At 42.8% G+C, this 19,871-nt stretch overlaps 1 protein-coding gene across 2 annotated transcripts in view; it reads right to left on the bottom strand.

Moving 5' to 3' along the window:
• The window catches only part of LOC110495463 (interleukin-1 receptor accessory protein-like 1), a 400,086-nt gene extending 380,435 nt beyond the window's left edge, over window positions 1–19,651 (bottom strand). For both annotated transcript variants that reach the window (XM_036982526.2, XM_036982528.2), the window contains exon 1: window positions 18,836–19,651. The gene's annotated coding sequence lies outside the window, so the exon portion shown is untranslated. The remainder of the gene's footprint in view (window positions 1–18,835) is intronic.
• Window positions 19,652–19,871: the final 220 nt, after the last annotated feature.

Below are 19,871 nucleotides of genomic sequence, written 5' to 3'. Positions count from 1 at the left end.
CTGTAATTTAAATGGATTTTTATTTGGTTTTCATGTAATGGACAAAATTCAACACCTTTGCTATTGTAACGGTTGTCCTGTGAAGGAGAAGAGGACCAAGGTACAGCGTGGTATGTGTCCATATCTTTTAATAAAGAACTTGAACACTGAACAAAAACAATAAACCGACAACCGAAAACAGTTCTGGCTGGTGCAGACACACAACAGAAAACAGTTCTGGCTGGTGCAGACACCCAACAGAAAACAGAAAATAATCACCCACGAAACACAATAGAAAACAGGCTACCTACATATGGTTCTCAATCAGGGAGAATGATTGACAGCTGCCTCTGATTGAGAACCATACCAAGCCAAACACAGAAATAGTAAATCATAGAAAAACGAACATAGACAACCCACCCAACTCACACCCTGACCATACTGAAACAAAGACATAACAAAATAACTAAGGTCAGAACGTGACAGCTATGAAGCCCCTAAATAAGATCAGGTGCGACCAATTACCTTCAAAAGTCACATAATTAGTTAAATAAAGTCCACCTGTGTGCAATCTAAGTGTCACATGTTCTGTCACATGATCTCAGTATATATACACTTGTTCTGAAAGGCCCCAGAGTATGCAACACCACTAAGCAAGGGGCACCACCAAGCAAGCGGCACCATGAAGACCAAGGAGCTCTACAAACAGGTCAGGGACAAAGTCGTGGAGAAGTACAGATCAGGGTTGGGTTATAAAAAAAGATCAGAAACTTTGAATATCCCATGGAGCACCATTAAAGAGAGAGGGCCGCCCACCAAAACTTGCGGACCAGGAAAGGAGGGCATTAATCAGAGAGGGAACAAAGAGACCAAAGATACCCCTGAAGGAGCTGCAAAGCTCCACAGCGGAGATTGGAGTATCTGTCCATAGGACCACTTTAAGCCGTACACTCCACAGAGCTGGGCTTTATGGAAGAGTGGCCAGAAAAAAAGACATTGCTTAAAGAAAAAAATAAGCAAACACGTTTGGTGTTCGCAAAAGGCATGTGGGAGACTCCCCAAATACGTGTAGATGGAAGAAAGTGCTCTGGTCAGATGAGACTAAAATTTAGCTTTCTGGCCCTCAAGGAAAACGCTATGTCTGGCGCAAACCCAACAGCTTTCATCACCCCGAGAACACCATGCCCACAGTGAAGCATGTTGGTGGCAGCATCATGCTGTGGGGATGTTTTTCCATCGGCAGGGACTGGGAAACTTGCAGAATTGAAGGAATGATGGATGGCACTAAATAAAAGGAAATTCTTGAGGGAAACCTGTTTCAGTCTTCCAGAGATTTGAGACTGGGACAGAGGTTCACCTTCCAGCAGCACAATGACCCTAAGCATACTGCTAAAGCAACACTCGAGTGGTTTAAAGGGAAACATTTAAATGTGTTGGAATGGCCAAGTCAAAGCCCAGACCTCAATCCAATTGAGAATCTGTGGTATGACTTAAAGATTACTGTACACCCCCAGTTTTGCCTTGGAGAATGGGCAAAAATACCAGTGGCTAGATGTGCCAAGCTTATAGAGACATACCCCAAGAGACTTGGTGGCCATACAAAGTATTGACTTGGGGGGGTGAATAGTTATGCACACTCAAGTTTTCTGTTTTTTATCTTATTTCTTGTTTGTTTCACAATAAAATAAAATGTGCATCTTCAAAGTAGTAGGCATGTTGTGTAAATCAAATGATACAAACCCCCCAAAAAATACATTTAATTCCAGGTTGTAAGGTTTGGGGTCACTTAGAAATGTCCTTGTTTTTGAAAGAAAAGCAATTTTCTTGTCTATTAAAATAACATCAAATTGATCAGAAATACAGTGTAGGCACTGTTCATTTTGTAAATTACTGTTGGAAATGGCTGATTCTTTTAGGCGTACAGAGGCCCATTATCAGCAACCATCACTCCTGTGATCCAATGGCACATTTTGTTAGCTAATGCAAGTTTATAATTTTAAAAGGCTAATTGATCATTAGAAAACCCTTTTGCAATTATGTTAGCACAGCTGAAAACTGTTGTCCTGATTAAAGAAGCAATAAAACTGGCCTTCTTTTGACTAGTTGAGTATCTGGAGCATCAGCATTTGTGGGTTCGATTACAGGCTCAAAATGGCCAGAAACAAAGAACTTTCTTCTGAAACTCGTCAGTCTATTCTTGTTCTGAGAAATGAAGGCTATTCCATGTACTATTTCCTTCACAGAGCAGGGCAAACTGGCTCTAACCAGAATAGAAAGAGGAGTGGGAGGCTCCGGTGCACAATTGAGCAAGAGGACAAGTACATTAGAGTGTCTAGTTTGAGACAGGCCTCTCACATGTCCTCAACTGGCAGCTTCATTAAATAGTACCCGCAAAACACCAGTCTCAACATCAACAGTGAAGAGGCGACTCTGGGATGCTGGCCATCTAGGCAGAGTTCCTCTGTCCAATGTCTGTGTTATTTTTATTTTAATATTTTATTTTTATTGTCCAATTTGAAATATGTATTTTTCTTTGCAACTCTGCCTGGAAGGCCAGCATCCCGGAGTCACCTCTTCACTGTTGATGTTGAGACTGGTGTTATGTGGGTACTACTCCTGCGTTGTCTTGGCTGTGTGCTTAGGATTGTTGTCCTGTTGGACTGTCGCCCCAGTCTGAGGTCCTGAGCGCTCTGTTGCAGGTTTTCATCAAGGATCTCTCTGTACTTTGATCTGTTCATCTCGATCTGGAATAGTATCCCAGTCCCTGCCGCTGAAAAACATCCCCACAGTATGATGCTGCCACCACCATGCATCACCGTAGGAATGGTGCCAGGTTTCTGTTACGGAGTCTAGTTGATAGGTAATCGACTAGCCGGACTGTTCCCCGGACTCCAGTTGTAGGGATTTGTACAATGCACAAACAAGGCTATTGAACCTGACATCCTCCAGACATAACGCTTGGCATGCAGGCCAAAGTGTTTAATCTTGGTTTCATCAGACCAGAGAATCTTGTTTCTCATGGTCTGAAAGTCTTTAGGTGCCTTTTTGCACTCTCCAAGTGGGCTGTTATGTGCCTTTTACTGAGGAGTGGCTTCTGTTTGGCCAGTCTACCATAAAGCCCTGATTGGTGGAGTGCTGCATAGTTGGTTGTCCTTCTAGAAGGTTTTCCCATTTCCACAGAGAAACTCTAGAGCTCTCTCACAGTGACCATCAAATTCTTGGTCACTTCCTGACCAAGGTCCTTCTCCCCCGATTACTCAGTTTGGTCGGCGGCCAGCTCTAGGAAGAGTCTTGGTGGTTCCAAACTTTTTCCATTTAAGAATAACGGAGGCCACTGTGTTCTAGGGGAACTTCAATGCTGCAGAAATGTTTTGGTACCCTTCCCCAGATCTGTACCTAGACACAATCTTGTCTGGGAGCTCTACGAATAATTCCTTCGACCTCATGGCTTAGTTTTTGCTCTGACATGCACTGTCAACTGTGGGACCTTATATAGAGAGGTGTGTGCCTTTCCAAATCATGTCCAATCAATTGAATTTACCACAGGTGGACTCCAATCAAGTTGTAGAAACACCTCAAGGTTGATCAATGGAACCAGGATGCACCTGAGCTCAATTTTGAGTCTCAAAGCAAAGGGTCTGAATGCTTACGTAAATAAGGTATTCTGTTTTTTACTTTTAATACATTTGCAAAAATGTCTAGAAACCTGTTTCGCTTTGTCATTATGGGGTATTGTGTGTAGACTGCTGAGGATTTTTATTTATTTAATAAATTTGAGTTTGTTGTAACTTAACAAAATGTAGAAAAAGTCCAGGGGTCTGAATACTTTCCGGAGGCACCGTATGTATGTAGTCCTATTGTAAGGCTATGGGTCAAATCAAGAACATAGTTAGTTGTACCGAAAGGAACACACCAGGTAAAAGGTCACGAGTAAAAGATTCTGAAGGTGAATTTACATCCAATCACCACCATATGGAAGGTGGATTACACAATATAGTAGAAGCCACCCTTGCACGATTGACTATTTCACCTTTGGTGTTCACACATGTATTTGTTTGATTTACAACTGCACAGGACCCTACAAAAAACTGAGATGTGTCTTTCAGATTACGCCACGTGCAAATCATTTAATCATCATTTACTGATCTGTATCATAGTTCAAAACGGGGAAAACAAATATTTGATATCATGTTCTGCAGCTGCCCACACATCTGCAATTAGCCTTTCAAATAAATGATGCCCGTATGCAAATCCATTCTCCAAAAGTTTTCTTTTTATTCCTCTCTTTAAGGATTTATCATCATGGACCCAGATAAAATGAACTTCATCAAAGAAGCTGTGTCAAAGTAGTGAGTAATAATATATCTGGCTTTGTTGCCATGCTAACTAACATGTTAATTTCACCTGCTCCCTAATCCTTTACATAATCAATTCTAATCTGAATTCCTCTGGTGTTAGGCCACTGTTTTGGGGGGTGGTTGTATGATCTAACAACCAATAATGAAGCAGCCCAAAGACTGCCAATAATCTCACGAGGCAAGCTCCCTCATTTCAATGCCTGTCAATTCAATTGACATGTGGTAGCTTCCAATGTTTAAAAACTTCACGTTGACATTTAATACCCGACAAAGACACAACACAGAATCTGGAGGGGGAACCTGGTAAACCATAATAAGCCTGAGGAGACCGTGTTAGTGTGTCAGTTCCAGATTAGACTGCAGCCAAGGATGACGACACCACCACAAACCACCCTGCTATGAAAGGGCCATTGTAGCGCAGGGCGCTAGTTGGCTAATGACGCTTCACAAGTCACACCCTCACTACACTAAACCGATAAAACAATACTCAAATCATATCATTTTAATTAGCGTTCTCGCTCGTGTCGCTGCAAACATTACCACCAAAGATACTCTCGATGTGGTCCCTCTCTTACAAACAGAGCACACAATGATTAAATAGACATAATCGTCTAGGTTTACTAGCTTCCTGTGATAACTGTGATTGGGCGCCAGTGCATGGCATGTAAATGATGTTGCCATTTCAAAGACCCAATCATGGACACTCTTACTGACAGTTGTGGCTGCTTCGGGTGATGTATTGTTGTCTCTACCTTCTTGTCCTTTGTGCTGTTGTCTGCGCCCAATAATGTTTGTACCATGTTTTGTGCTGCTACCATGTTGTGCTGCTACCATGTTGTGCTGCTACCATGTTGTGCTGCTACCATGTTGTGCTGCTACCATGTTGTGCTGCTACCATGTTGTGCTGCTACCATGTTGTGCTGCTGCCATGTTGTGCTGCTACCATGTTGTGCTGCTACCATGTTGTGCTGCTACCATGTTGTGCTGCTGCCATGTTGTGCTGCTGCCATGTTGTGCTGCTACCATGTTGTGCTGCTACCATGTTGTGCTGCTACCATGTTGTGCTGCTGCCATGTTGTGCTGCTACCATGTTGTTGTCATGTGTTGCTGCTATACTGTGATGTTGTCTTAGGTCTCTCTTTATGTAGTGGTGTGGTGTCTCTCTTGTCGTGATGTGTGTTTTGTCCTATATTTGTATGTTATTTTACATTTTTAATCCCAGCATGCTTCCCCGCAGGAGGCATTTTGCCTTTTAGTAGAACGTCATTGTAAGTAAGAATTTGTTCTTACTGACTTGCTTAGTTAAATAAACATGAAATAAATACAAAATAATTTAAAAAGAAGACGAAGATACATGGTGTTCAATGCGATAGGAGGTACTTGAAATGGGTGATATTGAATAATAACCCTGAATAACAATAGAGACTTATTTGTCTACCTCAGTGCATCGTTACTGATGAGCTAACAAGTCGTCTGCAGGTGGTATTGCAGCAGACTGATCATAGTCCCGAGTATATCAAAAACAGAATAAATAAGGGATTATAGGATTAAACATGACAGAATTCTAAATATTACCATAATATGTTCCTGGAACTGCAAGCTCACTACTGTAGCAGTGGTTTGGATTGAAAATGCAAGGCAGATATGTAGTTGTTCCGTGATACACAGATAGGTCTGTTTAATTGTGAATAGGTCATTCCTAGGTTATTACTGTGTAATGACCATTTACCATGCCACTGCTTAGTAAACAGTCATTCCTAGGTTATTACTGTGTAATGACCATTTACCATGCCACTGCTTAGTAAACAGTCATTCCTAGGTTATTACTGTGTAATGACCATTTACCATGCCACTGCTTAGTAAACAGTCATTCCTAGGTTATTACTGTGTAATGACCATTTACCATGCCACTGCTTAGTAAACAGTCATTCCTAGGTTATTACTGTGTAATGACCATTTACCATGCCACTGCTTAGTAAACAGTCATTCCTAGGTTATTACTGTGTAATGACCATTTACCATGCCACTGCTTAGTAAACAGCTGGGAAAATGTGTGCCGTAAAATGAAGTGCTACTCTTGTTTGTATAAAACATTGTTCTCATAATCAGTGATCTCAAGTGGATCCTGGTTAATGTGTGAATATCAACCTCTTGTTATTTCAGAGTGTGTTTTCCCCAATACTGAGAGGAGAGAATCAAGTGCTAGCTATTTACACAGCCCACAGTGTGGGAGGGGAGCATGAGAATTGACATGAGCTCCCTGTTGTAGTGCAGTGTAGCCGACTACCCCCTGCTGCAGCGATGACGTAAACAAACAAGCAAGTCACTGATGGTCCATAACCATTGAATTAGCAGGGTCTGCAAAAGGAGGAACCTCCATAGAATCTACTGTCGACTGCAGTTGTTGTTCAGTTGTTTTTCCTCACCCCCCTACCTCCTTGTTTCTTAGTCCCTGTCTATTAGTCCCTGTCTATTAGTCCCTGTCTCTTAGTCCCTGTCTATTAGTCCCTGTCTCTTAGTCCCTGTCTATTAGTCCCTGTATTTATCCCCCGCTGGATTCAACCAAATTCAATTACTGTCTTGAAGGTTCTGCCAGAGAAGGGCCCTTTCTCACTAGTGGCTCTTACTAGAGGAGCACCAGCACAGAATAATGTGTCTTCCTACAGCCCCTCCCTCTCTCCTCCCTCCCTTCCTCTTTTCACCATCTCCTCGTCCTCGTCCCCCTCTCTCCGTAGAGGAGCAGAGGAAAAAACCTTATCTGCCAGCTGCCTTTGCAAGTTATTAACATTTCTATTTGTGAGAAACAGTTGCAATCACTTATACCCTCCACACCTACATCCACACACCTACATCCACACACGTACATCCACACACGTACATCCACACACGTACATCCACACACCTACATCCACACACCTACATCCACACACGTACATCCACACACCTACATCCACACACCTACATCCACACACCTACATCCACACACATAAAGCCCCACTGTACACACAGAATTATTATTTATTAATAATTCTTGCAGCGTTCAATAAATTCCCTGGTTTCTAGAAATCCTGGTTGGAGGATACCAGATTTCCTGCTTATTCCCGCCTGATTCCGGGGATCCTCCAACTGGGATTTCGTGAAAACCAGAAAATTTATTGAACGTTCCCAGAATTTTGCAACCCAAATGATTCCATTTCAGATGATCTGATCCCCCCATCCACCACCATACTGCTGATACAGTAAGGAGTAGAGTATATGGAAAAGATATCAGGTGCCATGCCAGGAGAGAAGAGAGATAGAGAGAGAGGAGAAGAGAGAGAGAAAGAGAGAGAGAGGGAGGGGGAGAGAGAGAGAGAAGAGAGAGAGAAGAGAGAGAGAGAGAGAGAGAGAGAGAGAGAGAGAGAGAGAGAGAGAGAGAGAGAGAGAGAGAGAGAGAGAGAGAGAAAGAAAGGTGCAGTGAAAGGTGGCAGAGCTAGAGTGGTGTTTGTCAGACCATGAGACATCCTGAAAATCGGTGTTCTCAAAAACATTTGTTGTTCCATGTAGTGAATCTGTTATTAAATGCGTTGATGAATATCGCTGATTGGCTGGGCAGTGCACACACCTGGGTTCCCATGTAGAAATCAGACCCCAGGAGTGAAATCAGCTGGACTGTGGACCTGAAAAGCTGTGCATGCTGTTATAGTGTAGGTCCCAGGGCTTCCAGTCCCACTGTGGACCGGAAACAGCACAAAACAGCATGAAATAGAGTACAATGCCTCTTTGTGGCTGGCGTCATTCTCTACCACTGCACGTAACTAGTGTGACACCTTGTGAAAACTTGAATCCTTTGCAGAAAGCGAAGGCACCACAGGTGGGTCAATACTTGAGATTGAAATTTCTCATGAGGTGCAAGGTATTGTATTTGACCTGAAAAGGGTGAAATAACACCTTTTTGCTACCACTTCTATGAGCGACGTGTTCTAATAGAGTCAAGTTAACCTATTTAAAAATCACAGCCAATTTCCTTCTACATGGTGTCAAAAATGAAAATGATATACTTGTTTCCACTTCCACTCTCTCTCCTTTTGAATCATGCAGAGAGGGGAAAAGTTTTGTAGTTGGTGAATGATTTGCATCATTTGCATTCTTCTGTGACGCCAGAGAAAGTGATGCAACTGTGAGCCAGTGGGCTCAAGTCTCCCGGCCATTGTGGTTCAGGGTTAATAAGCAGGAGGTGCAGAGCACTGTTCTAACACCACCTGCTACAGCTTCTAAGAAATGGCCCCTCAGCTTATTTAGATGAATCCCCTAGAGAAGTCCTGTGTGACACAATCAGTGGAGTGGACCCCAAAATGGCCACCTCATGAGGCAATAAGGACTTCATTTCCCATAAGCGCTTTGTGTGCCAGCCAAGGAGTACTATTTCTGCTTTCCATAATAGGGATGTGGATGTCCAATTAAATAGACTTGATGCAGAGGTGAAGGCCTGTATTCTGACAATATGAGAACTGCTGGTCACGTGGCCAGGACAGAGGGAGACTTTATTTTGAGTGAATCACAGAGAGAATGGGGAGAGAACAATTGACAGGCAGCTTGCTATTTTCTCTTGTGGCGAAAAGACACAGAGCAATCTGACCCGATTTGTCCACTTATGAAATAACAGTGAGAGTGATGTCTGTAACAAGTCCCTCGTTTCCACCTGACAAGAACAAGACTTACTCTCTGCTGTTTCAGCGAAGTCTAAAACAAAGTTTTATATACCCTTACAGAAAGCGAAGGCACCACAGGTGGGTCAATACTTGAGATTGAAATTTCTCATGAGGTGCAAGGTATTGTATTTTACCTGAAAAGGGTGAAATAACACCTTTTTGCTACCACTTCTATGAGCGACGTGTTCTAATAGAGTCAAGTTAACCTATTTAAAAATCACAGCCAATTTCCTTCTACATGGTGTCAAAAATGAAAATGATATACTTGTTTCCACTTCCACTCTCTCTCCTTTTGAATCATGCAGAGAGGGGAAAAGTTTTCTAGTTGGTGAATGATTTGCATCATTTGCATTCTTTTGTGAGGCCAGAGAAAGTGATGCAACTGTGAGCCAGTGGGCTCAAGTCTCCCGGCCATTGGGGTTCAGGGTTAATAAGCAGGAGGTGCAGAGCACTGTTCTAACACCACCTGCTACAGCTTCTAAGAAATGGCCCCTCAGCTTATTTAGATGAATCCCCTAGAGAAGTCCTGTGTGACACAATCAGTGGAGTGGACCCCAAAATGAGCAAGACCTACTCTCTGCTGTTTCAGCGAAGTCTAAAACAAAGTTTTATATACCCTTAATCATTGGCAATTCATTGCCCTTAGCGGTTGTCATTTTCCTTGGTTCAAGCTAAGAAGCTTTTAAAGTCAACATGGATGAAGTTTTAATTTCATAATGTACCTCAACGCTACAGTGATTAAATGCATGGCAGTGATACTAGATCTCAAGCATTACCCGTTACAAACTCACCTCTCCAAAAGCTTCCAGGAAGGCAGCAGTGCTCAGTCAGTACCGATATTCACTTTGGAGGTGACAGAAGATACATCATCAACAACACAGCACACGCACCACATAGCCCTAATTTGAAATCCAATTCACTACAGATTCAACCCCCCCATTCTTATCAACCTCTGCTACTTCTCTGCTCTGCTCTACCAATCGTTTCAGCTCAATAAAACCTGAGAAAACAGGACCAGGAGGAGTCCTGTTCAATCCCCCTCAGATCCCCGACCTGCCTGCTAAGGCCCTCTGTGTCCCAGCTCGGCCCAGCCGTAGCCGAGCGGCAGGGAAATAAAGATAAAACTAATGAAGCCTTCTTATTGGATAGGCCGTGGTGGCGGAGGGGGCTCAGGGGTCCAGCGGGGAGCCCGGCTGTAGCCCCATTCTGGGGATGAAAACAGAGGCTGTTGAGGACAAGAGAGAGAGAAGGGAGGAGGGGATAAATCATCCCCAGGAGGAGAAGAGGAGGAGCAAGAGGAGAGCAGAGCTTCTGTCAGTACTGTAGCCTCCCCTCCACACCGACCGCATGTTTAATAAAAGATAAGCCATCCATCTCAAATCTCTCCTCCAAACACACAGTACAGCTCAGACCGCTCGCTCGCTGCCCCACTATTGAAATTGCACACCTGCATTATTCAGGCAACGCATTAGGCTTTATGGCCCATTCTTTCCCCTTGCTGAGCAAGACTCAGCTCAACCCATTGACATGGAAATGACAGAGCTGTTCAGACATAGTTTACAACCCCAAAATCGCAGTTTCCATAAACCTTAACCTGCTACAAGAGAGCTCACCACACTAAACAAGTATGTTGATTCATATAGAAATGTCCATGAGCAAAGTATAAAGAAAAATATTATATTGTATAAGAGAACTTCAATTCTCCAGAGTTCTGTCAACAGTACATGAAAGATATTATATTGTTTAAGAGAACTTCAATTCTCCAGAGTTCTGTCAACAGTACATGAAAGATATTATATTGTTTAAGAGAACTTCATTTCTCCAGAGTTCTGTCAACAGTACATTGAAATATATTATATTGTTTAAGAGAACTTCATTTCTCCAGAGTTCTGTCAACAGTACATGAAAGATATTATATTGTATAAGATAACTTCATTTCTCCAGAGTTCTGTCAACAGTACATTGAAATATATTATATTGTTTAAGAGAACTTCATTTCTCCAGAGTTCTGTCAACAGTACATGAAAGATATTATATTGTATAAGATAACTTCATTTCTCCAGAGATCTGTCAACAGTACCAAGATATTATACTGTATGAGAGAACTTTATTTCTCTTGAGCTCGGTCAACGGCACAAAGATATTATACTGTATGAGAGAACTTCATTTATCTTGAGTTCTGTCAACAGCTCAAGATATCATACTGTATAAGAGAACTTAATTTCTCTTGAGTTGTGTCAACAGTATAAAGAAAGCTATGATATTGTATAAGATAACTTTATTTCTCATATTGTATAAGATAACTTTATGTCACCAGTACAAATAAATATAGTATATTGTATAAGATCCCTTCCACTGAGATCCGTCAACAGTACAAAGACAGATATTGTAGGGAACAAGAGCACTTCATTTCTCCAGAGTTCTGCAAACTTTTGTAGAAAAGGAGAGAGACCAACCTATCCAGCAGCAGTCACCTGTCTCCGTTTTATCCCCCATCCAAAGTCCCCTCCATCCACTACACTACACCAAGAGAAACCTCTTCAGATCCAATCATCCCACTCAAATGGGACTTGACACTGTTCCCTACTGAGGGCCAATCTAGTTGGGAGGAGACACCCACCCCTCCACTGCACTCATTAAAGGAGAGAGGGGGGGGGGGGTATGGCTGACAAGCAGGCAGGTAGGTGGGACGAGGGCCAAGGAGGAAGTAGCTGGAAGCCAGGATGATTGATGCAAGGCTGTCTTCTAGAGCTGGTATACTGCTCCATCATCCATCAGTAGGATCAACTCAATCTGCTGGGGAGGAAACTGAAACACAGCAGCTGGTGAACTGTGAAACAGACTTCTACTACTGTTATTCCAAAGGATATGCACACTGATGACTGCAGTAGATTGCATGTGTTAGGGTGGTGGGAGGAGGGATAGTGCGAGAGGCGGTGAATTGTAAAATTGGCTGGCTACAGTACTACAGTACAAGAATAGGTCCCATTCCTAGGAGTACAATAGCTCCTAAAGCTAATTTCTATTTTCAGATTACTTTTCTGTTTAATGATACCAATATATATGCATTACATAATCCTGTAACATTGTGAGGCTTCCCATGGTAGAATCCCAGCGTCCTCTGAGCATGGCTAGAAAGTGGACTCACTGGTCTTCATTATTAACATGTAAACATAAATGGAGGGTTGTTACTCAACATACACACATGTAACAATTCCCCCATTCCCTCAACTGGATGAAGATAAGCATGCCTGAAACTGGAGGCTTATTGAACCACTGCCCTCACGTTCACATTTAATATGCCAAAACACTGTAGAATCACAAGGGCGTCACGAGGGTCTCAGAGGGTATAGCCCCGGGGGGAGCGGAAGACGGAACTAGAACTCCAGCAGACCAGCCACCTAACAACCGGTTCAATGGCTCGCTAGATAGAAAACAGAGGGAAAAGACACAGTAAGAACCCAAGGCAAAAAAAGGTAAATTTGTCTGCTGAAAAGTCAACCCGAAGAACCAGACAAGTGTTGCGGCTGAAAGAGCCATGGAGTAGGGAGGGAAAACTGTGTTGGAGTTACTATAGACCTGAATTTGCAGACCGGCATGTCTCCTCTCTCTCCCTCTCTCTCGTTCTCGCTCGCTCTCTCGATCCCTCACTCTCCCTCTCTCTCTCTCTCTCTCTCTCTCTCTCTCTCTCGATCCCTCTCTCTCTCTCTCCTTTTTTCTCTCTCTCTCTATCCCTTCCTTTCTCTCTCCCACTCCCTTTCTCTCTCTCTCTCTCTCTCTCTCTCTCTCTCTCTCTCTCCCGCTCTCCCTGCCTCTCTCTCTCCCTCCATCGCTCCCTCTTTCCTATCAGTCCCCCTCTGCCTACTATTTGCTGCTCTGATTGTATCATCTCTGAGTGGCCCCCTGTCCTGAAATGGAGCCAGCACCAGCAATCAAGACTAAACTGATAGGATACGGAGGATTGGAAGGGAGGGGTCTAGTCACCATGGAGAGCATGACAGGAACAACACACATTTACTGCATTGACAAACATTGTGGAAAAAAAACACTCCATGTGAGGAAGGCGGGATTTAATATCGGAGGACAAGGAGAGCCGACTCCCCAGGCCCTTCTAATAAAGTGGGCCAATAAATCAGGGCCTATTGAGGGCCACTCTTGCTGGGGTTGGTGGGGAAATGTCGAGGGCTCATGGAGAATGCTGGCTCTCGCCAAGGAACGGCTTCGCAGTCGAATTCGCAGTTGACACAGCAGCAGCATTCTGGGAAATAAACAGCTCTGGTGTTTGTTTAGCAACACAACTACAATAATGTGTTCCCCTTTGTCATTGACTAGTCTAGGGTGAAAAATACATGAAATTAACAACACAGTGTTGTGAATGAGGAGTCTTAAGAAACGGCATGTGAATACATGCTCTCTGTGTAATTGGACTTCTCTCTTGAGGATATATCATTGGTCAGGAAAGCTGAGTCGGTGCATGTTGTCTTCTACTTCCTGTATTGGAGAGACATTCTGCATGCAGCACAACATATCCAAGGTCTTTGTTCTTTTTAAACGCAGGCAGATTGTGAGGGAAGGTTTATCTCTGTGGTAATGCGCTGTGTCACTACGGAGTCTTCATGAATGGGCCAGCAGAGCTCCGAATGGAGAAGGGAGAAATTGAAGGAAAAATTGCCCATTTTGCGTTTTACCTGCGTGACACTTTCCATCTCCTTTCACACATCTACCTCCCAAATATCTAAAACACATCGACTTCATCCTCTAAGCAGTCTAGGCTCCTTTAGGATCACATGCAAACATTGCAGGGAAACAGGTTTTGGGGGAAAAAGGGTGAACATGATAATTCCATCATCCAGGCCAGCTCCTGGATTGCACATTCTATCACTGACAAACCATCAGCTTTTTATTTTCCTTGCCTCAAGCTTTCAAAAAAATAGATAGAAGGAAGGATTTTTTTTATTACACCTTAGAATGCAATTTAATCTGTGGGGAGTGGGACTACAGTTTCATCGCTTCAATCTTTATTTCAGTGTGTGAAACAATTGACCAGTTTTTCATCTTCTAGCAGTTCCTCTGGGAGGTTCCCCATATGTTTCCTGAGCTACAATATAAACAGACAGTTGGAAAACGATTCCATTACGACTTTCATGTAGCTACATTAGCTTGTCTCTGTTATGATAGGGCTGCCAAAACACTCAAAGGCTAAATAAAGTCAAGCCGCTGATTCCATGGTTGGATGTGTACCATACACTCACACTGCCTACCTGACAGATAAATAGAAGCTTGGATAGCTTCATTTCTGTAGAGAGATGGTATTTTTTCTCTCGATCTGAGATCGCCTGACGAAATAAAGAGAGAAAATGTGTTTTGCTGTTGGCCTCCACTGAATGATAATCTGACAGAGGGCTTTGAGAAGAGCAGTGGAGAGCTGTAGGGCCACAGTTGTAGAGGGGCCTATTTTGAAGCGCAAGTGTTTTTATAAAGACAACATCCCTCCAACAAAGTCAGTTCAGATGATTTCCATTTCCAAGGGTTCCTTTTAGTTCCCTCTCGGCTACTCAGAAAGATATTTCTAATGACTTGTAGCAGCATGAATGTGACAGTACAGACAGGCTGAAACAGTGACTTGATATTCATGCAGCTTCATACAGCTTCATACAGCTGCCTTGTCTTAGATGTTCTATGGGCTTAGTGACTGACGCTTGGACATCTAGTAATCTACCTGATCTATCAAACATGTCTTTACAAGGAGAGAATGCAGCCAGTGAAAATAAATAGCTCAGTGTCAGATCAATAGCCTATGATTGCTTTAATGTGGATCTAGGATTTTTTTTAAATACTTGGGCGGAAAAGAGGCTGAAAACTCATCTAGGGAATTGGATTTCTTTCAAGATTTCTTTTGGGAAGGCTTTCCACAAGATGTTGGAACATTGCTGAGGGGACTTGCTTCCACTCAGCCACAAAGCATTAGTGAGGTGATAATTAGGACTGGCTCACAGTCGGCGTTCCAATTCATCCCAAAAGTGTTCGATGGGCTTGAGATCAGGGCTCTTTGCAGGCCAGTTAAGTTCTTCCACACCGATCTCGATAAACCATTTCTGTATGGACCTCGCTTTGTGCATGGGGGCATTGTCATGCTGAAACAGGAAAGGGCCTTCCCCAAACTGTTGCCACAATGTTGGAAGCACAGAATAGTCTAGAATGTCATTGCAAGATTTCCCTTCACTGAAACTAAGGGCCCTAGCCCGAACCATGAAAAACAGCCCTAGACCATTATTCCTCCTCCACCAAACTTTACAGTTGGAACTATGCATTGGGGCAGGTAGGGTTCTCCTGGCAACTGCCAAACCCAGATTCGTCCGTCGAACTGCCAGATGGTGAAGCGTGATTCATCACTCCATAGAAAGCATTTCCACTGCTCCAGAGTCCAATTGCGACAAGCTTTACACCACTCCAGCCGACACTTGGTTTTGCACATGGTGATCTTAGGCTTGCTCGGCCATGGAAACCCATTTTAATGAAGCTCCCGACAAATAGTTATTATGCTGACGTTGCTTCCAGAGGCAGTTTGGATCTCGGTAGTGAGTGTTGCAACCAAGGACAACGCTCCCGTTCTGTGAGCATGTGTAGCAAACCACTTTGCGGCTGAGCCGTTGTTGCTCATAGACGTTTCCACTTCACAATAACAGCCTTTACAGTTGACTGGGGCAGCTATAACAGGGCAGAAATTTGACGAATTGTTTTGTTGGAAGTCAAGTTGAAAGTCAAGTTGAAAGTCACAGCTCTTCAGTGAGGTCATTCTACTGCCAATGTTTGTCTATAGAGATTGCATGGCTGTGTGCTCAATTTTATACACCTGTCAGCAACAGGTGTGGCTGAAAAAGACAAATCCACAAATGTTAAGGGGTGTCCACATAAGGGGTGTCCACATCCCCATTTTGTACCTACAGTGAATAGTGTATTTAATGGCTTACAATGCGTATTCTATAGGCTTATACAACCCACTGTGCAAAAACAGGTTGAATCAAAATAGTTTACAAGTCATTTAATCCAAAGAAAATATTGAAACAACTTGGAAAACTGCTTGGATTTGCCTTAAGGGATTTTTTTTACCCAACTGTTAACCTAAATCCAATGACATGGTGACAATTTTTATGGTTTCTCTCTCTCCATCACTCCATCACTCTCTCCCTCTCTCTCTCTCTCCCTTACCCTCTCTTTTCTCACATTCTTTCTTTCTCTCCATCTCCATCCCTCCTCTCAATCCCTCCATCTCTCACCCTCCCTAGCTCCCTCTCTCTCCCCCTTCTCTCTCTCCTTCTCTCATTCCTTCTCCCCTCAACGCCAGTGTTCTTTCATTTCCATCAGAGTCTTATTAATGTAATCTAATAACAACAATAAAGGCGCCCCTTCAGTCAGTGCCTCCCTCACAAATCCTAACCAATTGTTCCAATCACTCCTCAGCACTGAGCCAATGTTCCATAGCCAGACACTCTTATTTCCCACAACATTAATGAACTCCATCATTTGAAAGCCTTAGACTCTCTCTCTCTGCCACTTGACTGCAGGTTGGGGGAGGAGCCTCGGTTCCAACTCCTTGAAAATTAAAAGTATCAATCAAGGAGGAGATCAGTGGTTATGATGGCTCCCCTGAACATATACAGATGCTAACCAGAATGCATGCATGCAATGTCATAATGAGCCCGGAAATCTCCGGTGCTGTCTTGTGGTCCTTCAAATCATACATTTGGATGCTTATTGTGTCATTACTGGACATACAGTATTAAAAAAATCACATTATATTTGAATGATGTGCGTGTTAATGTAACAAAATGCAACTAATGCTGGACCATGACCTCCATCACATTGTGAATTGAAATGGATGAATCATTATAATCTGAAGAGCGTCAATATTGTCAAATCTCTATATCAATGACTGTGAGAAGCATTCAAGCCAGCTCAATATCTGACCACAGGGCCTTCCTTCCCACTGGGCACAGACGTCAGTGAAATGTCTATTCCATGTTGGTTCAACGTAATTTCATTGAAATGACTTGGAAACAACGTTTATTCAACCAGTGTATGCCCAGCGGGTTAAGAAGCATGTCTTCTGCAACATTGTTGCTGTGTTTGAATCAACCCAAAGGAATTGAGTGAAAGCAGCAGGAGATGCATTGAAAATCGTTTTGTCCTGTGTGCCTTGAGCAACTTAATTTATCTCCCTTGGTCCTGGATTGATGATAGGGTTTCAATATACACTTGGCATACATCTTGACTGCACATGATATAGGCTAGCTAGAGCAAAATTGCATGTCCAGCCAAACAAAGTTAATCTGACCGTTTTGGTGCAGTATGTCTGCTTGAGGCAGACACCTGTGTTGTAACCTACACATGCAGGCAGGGGTGTATTCACTAGGAACCAAACATAACCAAACGGAAGCAAACGGAACGAAACGGGGAGGGACCAGTCTGGATTTATCCAATAGAAACACTTGCTTTAGTCCAAACTGTTTGCAACGGTTTGGACTAATGATTACACCCCAGGTTAATGCCCTTCTCTTCAATCTGTCGACTCTGGGAGCTGTCATTTCAGCACCACGGGTTAAACAGCACTTGAATGTTGCTTATGTCGCACTTGTCACCTTTTTGGGGGTCTGGGATGTGAAACGGTGCATCCACGATCCCTTCACCGGCCCATGTGCATTGACGGCACAGTGGCTAAAACCTAGTGGTTTAGTGGGTAATCCAAGATCCAAATCGTAATTTTACTGAGCTATGTGTCTGTCACTTTCATTTCAAGGTGGAATTCACTGGTGACCTATTCGCACACTTCACATGAACGAACAGATCAATGCCGCGCGCGTCTTCCAATGATTTGGGGATTTAGTTCACCATCTGCAGCTGAGGATGCACACACGCATCTTTCCAGCGCCACACAACTTTGCCGTTACGCCATAGTCTAAACAGGCTATATCTTAAATTCCCTATCTGTTGAAATATTGTATTTGTAAAATATATTAAAGGTAACACAACTACAGCTAACGGTTTGCATATAATGAGCATTCATAAAAAAAAAAATATATATATATATAAATATATATATATAATATATATATATATATATATATATATATATATATATATATATATATATATATATATATAATATAATATATATAATATATCATGGACACACACAAGCACGCACTAACGCGAACGCACACACACACACACATATGCACGCGCACACGTTTATGATCAGAGACATGATCGTTTCACTCTTACCATAAAATCTTTCTATTTTTCAGCAATAATGTGTCATTGCTGCAGTGCACATTTATTTTCACTGAGTTACAACTTTTAACAGATATAAATAACGTAAATAAATAAATTACAGTACGCTGATCAAGTAGCGTAATGTAGCCTATTACAGTAGGCTTATCAAGCAGCGAAATGTAGCCTATGCGCAATGAACATTACACATTTTCAAACATCCCCAATGAGTGCTCTAGCGCCCAACGCATACAAATCTATGCGTAACGAGCTGTAGAAACGAAAACTCCTTACAATGCGCATAAACTGCTGCGAGGTGTAGCACTCGGGGGACTAAAGGCACAGGTACTATGGAAGGAGCTCATTCAAATTGCTACATATAACATTCAGGTTTCACAAAAAATCTGAATGTTTTTTATGGTAAGAAGGTAGAATAGCCTCCTGACCATAGAACCAATGTGTTGCATTGAGTACATTTCAATGTTTTAATCAAGAAACTTTACATCGCTGCACTGATAACAAAACATATGAACTTACCCACAAGCAGTTTCCAAAAAGATCCTATTCCGCTGTCAGTTCCGATCATAAAAGCTCACCATCAGAATGCCGGTGTAGGCTAATGCTAATAACACGCCTCGTCTCCTTATACAAAGGTCGTTGAACAATATGCCTAATACACAGATATCCCATTCACGCAAAAGCCAAATTGTCCACAGCGGGGTCTAATCCAAAGAACATATGCATATCATCTGCTTTTTTCAGTGCCGAATAAAAAAGGTGCAGATGGTCAATTTGAAAATAACATTAAGCCCCGCGGCGGTGGGGAAATCTACTCTGATAGGAGAAAAAGGTTGACATATAATGAAGGAGAAAATCAAACATTCCAGACTGCCGATCCTTGGTTATAAATAGTCCCCCAGACCTCTCCGCTGCGAAACACACAATTTCCCACTCCCAAAAACTCGTGCGGTCCTCACAGGCTGCAGAACGGCAGAGAGCTATCTATAATGTAGGCTATATTTCACAAGTATTCTGTAATACCACATCCGATTAGGTTTTCCTTCAGCGTACCGCTATGCGAACACTCACAATCCGAGTTTGATGGATCCGTCCTTCAAGTCCAAGAGCCCGCGCAGAGTCCTCGTGCACCAACAGACGCACCCGGGGAAAAATTCAGTGGATGGAGAAAACAGATGTGCATACAGTCCAAATATGAAACTATAAATACAGGTCTGAAGACTTTTTGCCTTGCAGTTCATTTGCATTTAGTGGGGCATTTCCAGACAACAGATTCATTCCCCTGCCCTCGCTAGACCGCAGTCACTATGTGGACCGGTAGGCAATGCAGTTCTCAAATTTAAAGATAGACGTACTGCCGCCCAATGGAAAAAAATGATAAGATTCTAGTCACACTACCCAGACCAACCGTCCACTATTACTACATTTATCTATCGAGCCACCTTTGCATAGGCCAGTGGTTCTCAAACTGTGGGATGCGTGAGATGTGCATCATCAGAACCCCTCTTGTCATGTCAATTATTGTGCAAACAAGAGCAGGGTTTCCCAATCTCGG

Source organism: Oncorhynchus mykiss, chromosome 7 (genome assembly GCF_057628025.1).
Source record: "Oncorhynchus mykiss isolate SJ-2025 chromosome 7, ASM5762802v1, whole genome shotgun sequence".
Lineage (NCBI taxonomy): Eukaryota > Metazoa > Chordata > Actinopteri > Salmoniformes > Salmonidae > Oncorhynchus > Oncorhynchus mykiss.
This window is presented reverse-complemented; position numbering and strand designations above follow the sequence as displayed.